The sequence below is a fragment of the Pan paniscus genome, chromosome 8, assembly GCF_029289425.2.
Source record: "Pan paniscus chromosome 8, NHGRI_mPanPan1-v2.0_pri, whole genome shotgun sequence".
In the NCBI taxonomy this organism is placed as follows: Eukaryota; Metazoa; Chordata; class Mammalia; order Primates; family Hominidae; genus Pan; species Pan paniscus.
This window is the reverse complement of record NC_073257.2, coordinates 61,286,051-61,299,014: the sequence shown is the minus strand read 5'-3', so window position 1 is coordinate 61,299,014 and position 12,964 is coordinate 61,286,051. Positions and strand designations below refer to the sequence as shown.

The 12,964-nt window shown below is 43.1% G+C and overlaps 1 protein-coding gene across 10 annotated transcripts in view; it reads left to right on the top strand.

Annotated features, from left to right (window-relative positions):
• VSTM4 (V-set and transmembrane domain containing 4) overlaps positions 1-12,964 on the top strand; it is a 112,047-nt gene that overhangs the window by 83,427 nt on the left and 15,656 nt on the right. The gene's annotated exons all lie outside the window — the stretch shown is intronic.

The window sequence follows — 12,964 nt, the reverse complement described above, 5'->3', positions numbered from 1 at the left end:
TTGAATTGTTTTCTCATTAACAATATCTCAGGCACATCTTTCTACATCAGTACATATAGATCTACCTCATTCTTTAATGACTGCAAAGTGTTACAGTATCATCATTTCTTTAACCAGTATGCAACTCTTGGCCATTTAGGTTGTTGTAATTTTTCACTCTTAGAATGGATGCTTTGGTAAACATCCTTTCACATATAACTTTATGTGAGTATTTCTGTAGGAGAGATTTTTAGAAGTGGGATCATTATGTGAAAGTATAGCCTCATTTTTAATTTTGATAGAGTCTGCCCAATTAACTTCCTAAAGTATTTTCCTATTTTATTCTACCACCAAAAAAAAAAGAATCAGAGTGACCACTTTCTCATACCCTCACCAATGGAAGATATCCTCTCTCTCTCTCTGTCTTTCTCTCTCTCTCTCTATTGATCTATCTTCTACCTATATTTTAAACTAGTAAGTTAAAAGCCATGTGGAGATTTTAGATGACTCCAAGCAGCAGAACCCAGGTGTTCTTGGTAGAGTGTTGTTGTGGAACCCCTAGAGAAGCTAAAAGAAAGAAAGAGTTTCACTGGAAAGAGGAGAGTGTCTCTGTCTACATTTCTGAGGCCAGGCAGATGGGGCTGGGGGTGCTAAAAGACAGTATCAGACTGGTTTTCTTTCATTTTGTCTTTTTCATTCATTCATTCAAAAATGGCTGCCTGAGTCAGATGTCTTTCTAGGAGCTGAAGTTGCAGCCAGCAGCATCCTTGAGCCTCTCTCATCCACTAAAGGGGGCACATACATTGGCACCTTGAAATTAGCTGTGGTAAGGGTAGTCACACATGAAAATCAGAAAGTACTGCTCACATCAGAGCTTTCTTTCCTGTCAAGCCTGTTGTCAACATTTATCCACATGGCCCTGGATGCAGCAGTAAATAAGCTACAGAGTCACTGCCTTTGGGGAGCCCAGTGATGTGGTCAGAGGCCGGCTCTACACCAGCCCTGCTGCTCACTAGCTACTGGCTGCATGCTCGCCACTTCTCCACCTTCATCTCTGCACATGTCGAATGAGGACTATAATAAGGGTAACTTCCACATAGACTAGTTGTTGTACTAAGTAAATATTAGGTGCTATTGTCACATTCTTTAGTGGAGGAAGACAGAAGGCTACCAAATGGATGATACCTTATAATACCAAGGAGTGATATGTGCTCTGAGAGCAGTAGAACAGGGCAAGGGGAGCTGGGGGTGGGGGGCTGTATTCAATGGGGAGGACGTCATAGTTGAGCAGAGACCTGAGAGTGAGGGAATGAGACACATGGCTCTGTGGGGAGAACATCTCAGGCTGGGCTGAGAGCACAGCCTGGGCAAAGGTCCTGAAGTAGACCCTGAATGAACAGTGCCATATGGGGTGTGTCCAGGAAACACATGGAGATCCATGTGGCTGGAGCCCTGGTCAGCAAGAGGGATGTGTGGAGCAAGCCGAGGTCAGAGGCAGGCACAGGATGAGGTAATGAAGGATCAAGACCCTTATCCATGCTGATATCCTGATAAGAACTCTGGATTCAGAATGTGATGAGAAACCACTGGAGAACTGTGTGCAGGGCAGTGAGTGGCATGGTTTGACTTATTATTTAGAAGGATTGTCTTTCCTACCAAAAAATAAAATAAAATAGCCAGATGTGTTTGGCCCTGGCCTGAGACACAGTGGTGTTCATTAGCGTTTAGCACATATACTTTCCAAAATGTCTCAAAGTGTTTTCTTCTTTCTACCTGTAAATATTTCAAAGCAACGGACTGTTTAAACAATACTTGTTTATCATCTATAATGTAAATAGTAGCAATAGTAATAATCAAACACTTGTATAGCATTTATTATATGCCTACCAGGTATTTTTCCAAGCACATTACATGTTTTAATGCATTTAATCCTCAAAATAACTCTATTGGATAGTTACTATTATGAGTCCCACTTTGTAGATAAGGAAATGGAGGAATAAAGAGGTGAAGTACCTCATCCGAGGTCACACAGCTAGTAAATGGCAGTCCTCCTGTCTCTGAGAGCACATGTTCCTAAGCAGGCCCTTGCACAATTAGATGGGTCTAGGAGAGTGTTAAAGATTGCAGTTGATCAGAATATTGAGAGTGTTCAAGTCTGCAAATTCTCAGCATGAACATCTATGTTGAAGTAGATAACCAAAGGCTCCCTTTTTTCTAAGCAAAAGCATCCTCTTGAATAGTACTGCCAGTAACAGTCCTTTGAAAGGCAGCTGGGAATTCAAACATCTATGGACCACAGGGGAGAGGAAATGAATGACCATGTTAGACCATGGAGCAGTTGCTGTGAGACTTTGAAAGTTCCAGGTATCAGGACTCTCCCCAAGAACACTGTCTATAATCACATTTTAGCTTCCAAAACATATGTTGGTGAAATTGACAGGCATCTATCTGTCTGATAACTTGTAGAAACTTGAACCAATAATATTTGGCCTTGGGTCTTTCTATGCCAGATTTAGCAGGCTCCCGAAGGGGTCACCTCTGCCTGTCCTCGAAGCAGTCAGGTGGTGACTTTCTGTCATGTCAAATCCATTCTGAGGACGCACTTTGCTGAACATCCTGTGTACTTTTTGGACTCAAGGACCTGAGGCGAATTTGCTCTGCTCATGATTTCTGAGTGAGTTCGTCCCACCCAAAGTGCACGTCTTCATATCCATCCAAGACTTCTCTCCTGAGCTCCAGACTTTTCCAATCCTCCCACTGTCCTAGAGCACGCTGGGTGACTGGCCCTCAGTCCCTGGGTGACCATGCAGAGGTGGGGTGGAGGGGGAATCTGGCCAGATATGATCTCAAGGCTCATTTATACCTGAAGCTGCAGAGTAGGTGGGGCGTTTGGTGCCTCCGAGAGTGCCTAGGCCCCGTGTGTCTCTGGACCCTGGGTCAAGGCACACCTAAGTCAGCAGTCACAGCAGAATGCTGGATTTGGGAGTGCAACTGGATTCCAGCCCTCACATCTGAGTGAAGACCTACTATGAGTTATGCTGCTAGAGCCAGAGGTCCAAGTGGACCAGTGGCCTCCGCTCCAAGGAGATGGTGAGAGTAGACCTGGTGGTGGCTCTAACGGTTACCTCTGAAAATGCCCCTGGACGTCTTCAGTAGCCATTGGATACTCAGCCGCATATTTTCACCTATCCAGCAGACAGCTCCGCTCAGGGGTCTGCTGCCACCCCACACACAGCCTGGCCCAAGCAGAGCCTTGCAGCCTTGTGGCTGCATCCCATGCCACCCAGAGGTACACTGGGAACCTGGGGGTGAGGCTGTGGAGAGGGGTGTGGGGCCCCCTGGAGGTGTTCCAGTGAGATTCTTTCTTTCCCCTCCATCACCCTCTCCCACCAGGGACAGCTCCATGTTTCTATCTTTGGGAAGTCTTGGGTTCTGTGGCCTCAAGTCTTCTGTTTCTCCACACCAAGCCAGGGCTCCTGCCTCTGATGAGGATGGGGCCAGTTCCCTTCTCCCCCAACTTCCCCTTTAGTTGGAGCTCATACTGCCTACTGAGTGGTGTGGGATTGTTCCAAAACCTCAAACAATTCATGCCAAGGGCTTTTCACTATTTTCCCTGTTGGCATCCCAGGCCTACTTCTTGGGAAGGGACTGCTGTCTGCCTGTCTGCTCACCTGGATACAAGGCATTCACATCAGAGCATAGACACTGCCTCTGAGCATGCATTTGCGATGCCTGGGACTGCCCACGAGCATCTGGGAAGGACTGACTGGCTCTGAATCCAGACACCACCTGTAATCCAGACTCCATAATCACTGGCCCTGACTCACAGGGCTGGCATGAGGATGGAGCGAGATGGTGAAAATTAGTGTTTTCTGAGTTCTGTTCTCAGAAGGACCGCTTCTCAGCCACCACACTCTGCTACCTCCCAAAGCCACTTCTGGATTATGTCTTTTGTTTTGGAAAGGCATTTCTTTTGTTTCTTTATTTTTATTTAACATGTACACCATAGAACTCTATATTCTCTTTTCATAATAGGTTTAAATAAATTTGCCAATCAGCACCCATGGTACTTGAGATTAAGTCAAGTTCATATCCAAGGCATGTCGATGATAGTAGGACTGATAGGCTTCACAGCATACTTTACTCTCCTGAGTTGGGTACTATGGAGACCCATTGAGGAGACCCTCTGTCAAATAGAGCTTTCTGAATGCACAGCCTCAAGCTCCTTGGTGGCCATAGTTGTATGTGCAGTGGCTGTTGTTAGGGGAGAGTTTATTTTACCAGTTACTCCGTTGAATAAAAAATGAGCACTTATCTTGCAGGTAGAAGAGGAAGTCTGCCCCTGATAATTTGTAATTCTCTCATGGGTAAATAGATTCCTGATAGTGCAGCTCTGTGGAGCTGCAGTCACATTTTTAAACTCTAAGATGACGTTAACATAAGCATTCCACGTCCCAGTTATTGATCTGTTGCTGTGATAATGGTATTACCCAATTGAACTGTTGATGTTGAGAGAACTTGCAGAGGCTGCAATTGCATTTTTCTTTTATTACCGTGACTTAATTCAAGTTACACATCTAACTGTGATCTCTGTGAAAAAGTGTTGTTTTGCAGGAGTCTGCATAAGAGAATGCTAAACCTCTCTTAGTAAGAATGTTAACTTCCAGCTTGAATCATGGAAAGACACCTACAAAATGATATACTCAGAAACTACCCATTAAGAGCTTAAAGTGTGTTATCTTCCAGAAAGGTGCACAACCTCGGAATTCCTTGAGGTTGACTTTTCTCTCAGTAGCCAAATCAAATAGTTCTTCCCCATGGATATACTTTCCATGATTATCACCCTCAAACTGGGGGAAAAGGGGCTTGCATTAGAGGTGGGAGATTCAGCCCAGAGGCTGCTACCTGCTGTTATAGTACCTCATTGTTGGCAGAACAGAAGGCTAGGCAGGCCATTGCAAGCTCTGAGACTTGCAGACTCACTTTGTGATGCCCAGAGTCCAGGAAGGTTCATCACTGCATTTTAAACCTGGTCTGTGTGATCATCCTTTCCTAATGCTTCTGAGAGGAAACTGTGCTATGTAAGAATTTAATCTGGCTCAGCAGCTATCCAGGAGCACTTGAGTTCAAGTCTAGGATGGGAAAGTTCCTTAAGCATAAGGGAAAGGTAATTACTGTGCCACTGACACCTAGAACAATGGCTAAAAGAAAAAAAAGTGCTGACAAGGATGTGGAGCAATTGAAACCCTCATGCTTTGCAGGTGGGAGGCCAAAATGGTCCACCCTGGACAAATAGGCAGTTTCTTACTAAGTTAAACATAACTTGCCATGTGGCCTAGCAAACCCACTCCTGGGTATTTACTCTAGAGGCATGAAAACATCACATAAAAACCTATATTTGAACGTTTATAACAACTCTATAACCACTAAAAACTTGGAACAACCCACAAGTCATCCAGCAGGTGAGTGGATGGCTAGCTACAGCATGTGGAATACTCTTTACCAACAGAGAGGAGCAGACAATCGTTGCTTGCAACAACTGGGATAAATCTTCAGGGAATTATGCTCAGTAAAAAAAGCCAATCCCAGAAGGTTACACACTGTATGATTCTTTGTATGTCACCTTGTCTAAGAGACAAAACATAGTGGCAGAAGACAGATCTGTGGTTGCCAGGGGTCGGGCTGGAGGGAAGGTGGGACTGCAGAGGGGTGGCATGCAGGGGTGATGGAACTGTCCTGAGACCTGACTGTGGCAGTGGTTACAGACATCTATACCTGTGTTACAATTCTTAGAACTGGGCACCTCAAAACTCAATTTTACCCCATGTCATTTAAAACAAATAAAATAAAATTTTGAGAAACCTCCATTATGTCATCGGAGACACAGCAGGAGGCGTGAGTGGAACTGTAATCCTAGGGCTGAGTCTGTGGACACATGTTGGTGAACATGCCTGCAGCGTGGGGGGCCTGGCACACATTTGAGAACATAGCTCAGAAACATGCATGCTTAGAGCATTCTTAGATGTTACTTGTATAAATGAATGAGTTGGTCATTAGTTTGTTGTAAAATGCCTTCCTTCACTGGCCAGGGAGCAGTTCTGTGATGGTGATCATGGTCATTAGAGAGGGCGAGGCAGAATCCCAGTAGCTCGCTGTGCAGGGTCAGAGGACATCACAGGTGCAGTGAGTGCAGGAGAGTGTGGCCGCCAATGGCATCAGTGTCAGGGCATTCAGAGGGCCTGGTGGGTTTTGAAGGAGTAGGGGTCCACCTTGTGTGTGACAGGCAAGAGTTTCATGCGGAGGAGATCAACTTAAACAGAAACCTGTACTCTACTTCCCTGTTAGAGAAGTTTCAGGGAGGAGCCTGGGAGGAGCCTGGAAGGAGGACTGAGCGGATCACATGGCTCTTTTGCATCCGTAGTGTAAGGCTTGGTACTTTCAGCAGTCACAGGATGTGCAATGTAAAGAAACACCTTCCCTCAGGGTTTTGCAACCTGTGGCATTCATTGCTAGAGAACCCAGGTCAGAAACATCCCTGAGTCAGGTAGCAGCGGGTTCCTCTGCTGTGAGGGAATAAATCTTCTGGCCCAGCCCTGCCCCTGTCAACACCCACCTTCTGAGCCCCACCATCCTCTCCCACCATGAGCTGGGCCCTCTTTTTCTACACGGAGGGCAGCAGGCAGCAGGCTGCCACCATGGCAGGGTGGCACCCAGAGATGAAACGCCACCACCTCCCAACATCTGGTCACTTCTGCTTAGCCCTGGGAGTGTGACTTCCCAAAGCCTTGGTTTATTTTATGTATTTCACTTTATCTTGAAACAGATTGGTTTTTATTTGTGTTTTAGGACAAGATATCTGGGCATAGTCCAGGGCCACTGCCCATCTATATGGCACCTTTAGGTAGATTACAAAAAGGCACCTATCTTAATAGACATATTATAGAAGAGCTTCCCATCATGGTGGGAACAACTCTTGCCCCACAGAATGTCTTGGGAGAGCTGAGCATGGGGTGAATTTCAACTCTCAGTCACTTAAACCTGGAGACCCTGGGTAGACCCAGGGCCAGTCCAGTGGTTCATTGAGGCGGCAGACACTAGGCTCCTCAGTCTGTTTTCTCTACCATCTTGAGCAGGTTGGCCTTGGTTTTCATTCATGTTGCCTCTCTGTCTTAAGATCTAGTTTGTTTTTCCCTGGAAGAAGTGAGGCTGTGCCCAGGGAAGTCCGAGCACGCAGACCTAGTATGATAGCTTCCCTGGGCAAGGAGCCCTTTCCTGTAGGATTTTTCTGTCTTCTACCTTGAAACCTCAGCCCAGTCTCTTCCTCAGGTGGGGCTGCTTCTGCATGTCATTTTGTTTCTCCTTACATCCCCAGCATGAAATGTGGCAACAAAAGAAAAGTGGCTTCAGAGAGAGCTGCAGAATGGCAGATGGAACACAGGGTTTGGGGGCAGAAACAACCTGACCCTTGGCACTCACAGCCTCTGTGTGCTCAGCTGACTGCAGGATCTGTCTCGGCCTCGGGTGCAGTTCAGAGGGCAGGAATGTCCTGCAGCTAGCCCGTGTGCCGGTCACCTGGCAGCCAGGTGCATTGCTCAGATGGAGGCAGCCACACCTGGGTGGCTTTCCTCTGTTAGCTTCCCTCCCCTGCTGGAGCCAGGTGCCCTTCATACCAGTCAGCATGGCAGTCACCATTGCCCCCTTTCCAGAAAGCTGGAGGTTTGTGTGGGCTGCCAGCAACCCAGCTAGATCTGTTGCAGCCCAGGGTCAAGGCCGAGGCCTGGCCATGGCGGGCCAGGCAGCTGGGGATGGGAGGTGTGTGGGGAGGCAGGGAGCCATGTGAGGAAGTCCTAGAGCCTTTCTCCTCCAGCCCTGCTCCTCACTGAACCCGGGGTAAATGTATCAGACCTTTGTCCCCTGCCTTGTCTCGGGGAGGGTGCTCTGCTGCTGACATAAATGCCTTAATCTCGTATATTCTCCCACCCTATCAGGTTGTTCTTCTCATCTCCCCTTCAGGAAGGCTATTTTCTTTTCTTCCATTCTCTTCTGTCCTCACCTTGACTTATGTATTCATTTGCTAGGGCTGCCATAACAAAACACCACAGTCACATAGTCAGGGCAGCTTAAAACAACAGACTTTATTCTCTCACAGTTGTGGAGGCCAGAAGTCTGAGCTCAAGGTGCTGGCAGGGTTGGTTTCTCCCAAGGCCTCTCTCTCTCAACTTGGCTTGCAGATGCCGCCTTCTCCTTGTGTCTTCATGTGGTCTTGACTCTGTGTGTGTCTGTGTCCTCATCTTCTTAGAAGAACACCAGTCAAATTGGATCAGAGCCCACACTAATGGCCTCATTTTAACTTAATTACCTCTTTAAAAAAACCCATCTGCAAATAGAGTCACATTCTGAGGTCTTAGGAGTTAGGGCTTCAACACAGGAAATTTGGGGAACAAGATTCAGTCCATAACAACTAATTTCCTAGAATCTGTTCCTTACCTGTCAAAAGATACCCAGGGCTACTTAGTTCACAAAGTTCTTGTTAACTTATGAAGCATTCAGAACGTGCACATATGCGTGCTATTTCAGCTGACCCTAGAGAGGAGGTGATGCCACTGAAACACTGATTTGTTCAGCACACACATGTTCAGCACCTTTTATGGGGCAGCTGCTGGGCCAAAACATTACATAGACCTCATTTCAATCCTCATAATCGTCCAACAAAGTAGGTATTATCTCTGAGCTCCAGTGATGGAACTGGCCCAAGGTCACACAGCTGACCTTTAAACTAAGATCCAAATTCCTCCTGCACCCATGATCTGCTGTCAGCTCCAGGACGATAGCCTCAGCCACTCTCCTCACCTCTTCTCCATGAACACTTTCATTGATCTGAGAGTTAGAAGAATTTCCCTTTATTGCAGCCTTCCTTTGACGCATCAATACGTGCCTGTATCTGACCCTCCATCCCCCCTTGCTCATAGAATCCTCCTCCAGAATTACTTGTGGATTCTCACTGGCTGATAGTTTTCTCCCTGGCTGGTAGTTTTCTAATATGAAAAGTGAGACTAAGGGTCCATGAAACAAGGGTTTTGAGACACACAAAATACCAAGCAGCTGAATACAACAAATGCCAGGCCTTTATTTGAGGAATAGAAAGAGAATCTGACCAGGAGTCACCGCAGGTTAGGTGAAACGGAAAATAAAGTAAAACCAAACAGCCCTGGGAGAGAGGAAATGGCCGAGTTGCTTCTCACATATTTAGAAAGTTCTAGGGCTTTTTCTAAAGGATTCTGCCAGGACTTCCCAGCAGCAGTTGGTTCACTCTTGCTGCCTGTTTTCCAGTGATTGCAACATCTGGATATAAATGTAAAACTCGGTCCGGGTCTGAGGCCTGGAACTCCTCCTTCAAGCAGTTTCCTTGAGGCTTTCAATGGAATTTACAGTCGTTAAGAGTGTTTGTGAATAGACAGTTCAACACTGCTGAAGCTTCTATCCTGAGTTCCACAATTTGTACTAACACTCTGCAACCTTCTGTACTTCCTGCATCCCCCAGAGTAGGGTGGGGGCTTGAAGAGAGTCATTTTGAAGCCAGCGTCTATCAGGAAATTAACAGAAGTGCTTCCTCATTCATTTTTAGAGATGCTGGGAGTGATTCCCTAGCTTAAATCCAGTTTGGGCTTGTCTACTGAAGATAGCAGTAAACTTGTATCATCTGAAGTAAAGGTGAGGCTTTGCAACAGGCTCCTCGTCAGGCTGTGCCCCATTGCAACCACCTGCTTTAACCACTGCTTTCAGCTCCTGGCTCTTGGTTTTACCACCAGTTTTTTAGTTTACCTAGTCTTAGTGATGTGCCAAAAATTTTCTCTAAGCTTCTCCTCAAATACACCTTAAACCTTCCACTGAAACATTAGTGCAAAGAAACGTAGTTTGGTGAAAACCAGTGAGGAATATACATTTGCCCCTTTCATTGGCCATTAGGAATTTATTTCCAGTTAAACAAGCTGGGAAATGTAATTAGGCACATGGCTGATCGTGATAGCCAAGTGTGCATGCCAGAAAAACAATAGGTTCTTTAAAGATGCCAAGGACTGATATTATGCATCTTATCTTGGAAACTATACACTTCACAGTTCTGAGCCTCCTGTGAGCTGCCTCGTATCTTCAATCAAATTATTATATTCCAGAAATATGCATAAGGGAAATGATTCTACACATTTTATGGTGGGTTGTTGCTTGTAGCGGTAATTGAAGTACCCTTTCCACTTATGAAAGTACTAATTTTATTTGTTTTTATTGCTTTTCTAGATGCAATTATTTATTTAGTGTGCTTTGGCTTTATTAAGTTATGTTTACTATAGGAACATCATAAAAATGTATGAAAACAACACATCAGCCAAGCCAGCCTGGTGACCTGTATTGAAAGAGCTAGTGTTATTTTTCATATCCAAACGTAATGGAATAACTTAAGAATAAACAGATAATCTACACTAGAAAACAATGCAATTTCAAGGTAATGTAATAACACACCTGGACAATATGATTTCATAAATCTTGGTGCTAAAATTTACATGAGTTGGGTTTTGTGTGCTTATTTGAGGACACATGGCATTTCTAAATGGAATCATTATAATGGGAAATGTAATTAAACTGAAAAGCGAGAATGTAAACAGGGTTTTTGTTGCTGTAAGATATGGATGACTAAGAAGAAATGTAAAGACTTTTGGTGTCAAAAGGCAAGCAGAAGGCTCCCATCCCTATAAATGATCTTAACTTTGAAATTGAAAAATTGCTAGACAATTCGTCTAGGTCACTTGGCAGTCACCCCCAGCAGAGGTGCTGGCTTAAAGAATTCTTTGTAACTCTCCTTGTCCATTACTTCCCGTGCCTTTTTGGGGTGCATCATCTCAAAAGAAAAGAAGTGTTTTGCTTTTGGAATTCTTTTTAAGAAACTTAAATTGAATGAAGGTGGTTTAGTTGTTTGGAATTTACACCAGATAACCAGGAAATAGGCATACAAACTTTTTTTAAAAGTCAATCAAACAACAACAAAACCAAAGCCAAAACCAAAAAACCGTAAGTCTGACATCCTTATAAAGAGCAGAGATGCTTAAATGAAAATGACTGTGTGACTATAAATTCATGACCAACTTTTATTTTTTTAATTATGGGTTAAAATTAATTAATGCATTGTTTAAATATGTGTGCCTACTACAAAATCCAAAAGGTAACAACAAATGTACACAGTGAAGGCTGAGTCTCCCTGCAGCTGTTCAGGTTACTTCCCTAGAAAGAGCCATGGTTAATGTGCTCTCCATTTTCTGAACGAGTGCCGAGAGTTCCCAGGATTTTCTAAGTATGTAAAATATGTACCCACATATTTACTTACATACACGCATACACGCATATTTACACAGGATATGATAGTGAAATATAAAGTACACATATAGCTCCTCCCTCATTCTTAAAGACTGCACCGTATATTGTGTTATACGAATGCCCCCATCTCCTACTGATACCTATTTAAGTGTTTACAGTTATTTGCTTGTACCAAGAAAGACTCCCACCCATAGTATAGGAGAGGACCTTTATGTTTTGTCAACCTTTTTTTTTTAATGTTTGGCAACTTGAAAGACAAATAAATGATGTCTAAGTGTGACTTTAAGTGTCGGTTTTCTGATTATGAGAGGGTGAGTATCATTTCATCTGTGTCCGAGATGCTTGCATTTTTCTTTCCCATGAACTGCTGGTCCTGTCTGTTGTCCTTTGCTGGATTTGCTAGTGGAAACTTGATTATTATCTTTGTTGAATTGCAAAGCCCTTTAATATGAGCTATAAATATCTTCCTCATTTTTTCAGTTTTTTTAAATTTTATTTAGAGACTGTTTTGCCATGTGTAGCATGAAAATGTACACACATCTTTTTTTCCTTTGCTCCTGGGTTTTGTGTCATATGTTAAAATTATTTCCATACTTGGAGGCTATTTTTAAAAAACTCCCCACCTATTTTGTAGTACTTTTATAGGTTTATTTTCCACATTAAAATTTTTAATTCATTTGGAATTAACCTGGGGTGAAGAATGATATAAGGATGTGATTTTTTTTTCTCAAATGGCTGTCCAAGTATTCCAACAGCATTTATTGAAAAATAACTTTTAGGTTTAATTGTTAATATCACTAGATTTGAATAAGCAATTATTCTTTATTTTAATAATATTCCTTAATCATATTAAGAAAATATATGTCTACACCTACTTCATTCAAAAATTGTTTTAAACAAAAATGTGTTTTTAATTGTATTAAGTACCTTTCTAGCATCTATAATCATATGACTTTTCTCTTTTGATCTATTACTATTATGAATTATATTAATAGACTTTTTAATATCAAACCATCTTTGCATTTCTGGAATAGAATAAACTTGAATATGATTATCTATCTTTTAATGTACTTCATCCTCTCTGAGTAAATTTAACTTAAAATTTGTATTAATAAATGATATCCTCCCTCTCTCCCTCCCTCCCTTCCTTCCTTCCTTCCTTCTTCTTTCCTTCCTTCCTTCTTCCCTCCTTCTTTCCTTCCTTCTTTTTGATGGTACATTCAGATTTCCTGGAGTTAATGTTTATAATTTCTATTTTTCTGGAACATAATGCATTTTATCCTGTATTTAAAAGTTTTTTCAGTATATTCAGCAAACTGTCTTGTTTAAGCATTTTTAAACTTCCTTCATTTCGTTTATGTCTCTTATCTTATTTTTTATTTTATTCACTTACGCTTTTTCCCTTTTTATCTTGATTAATTTATTTTTCAGTTTATCTGTTTTACTGGTGATTTATGCAGTCTGGGTTTATTTCTATGAAGTTCTTCCTTCTGCTATTCTTTATTTTATTCCTCTTTTTCTAACTGCTTGAGTTGGAGGCCTGACTTACTTAATTCATGCTATTTAGCATAAGTATTTCAGGCCATGGTTTTCTCCCAGCACTGCTTCAAACATAGGCTTT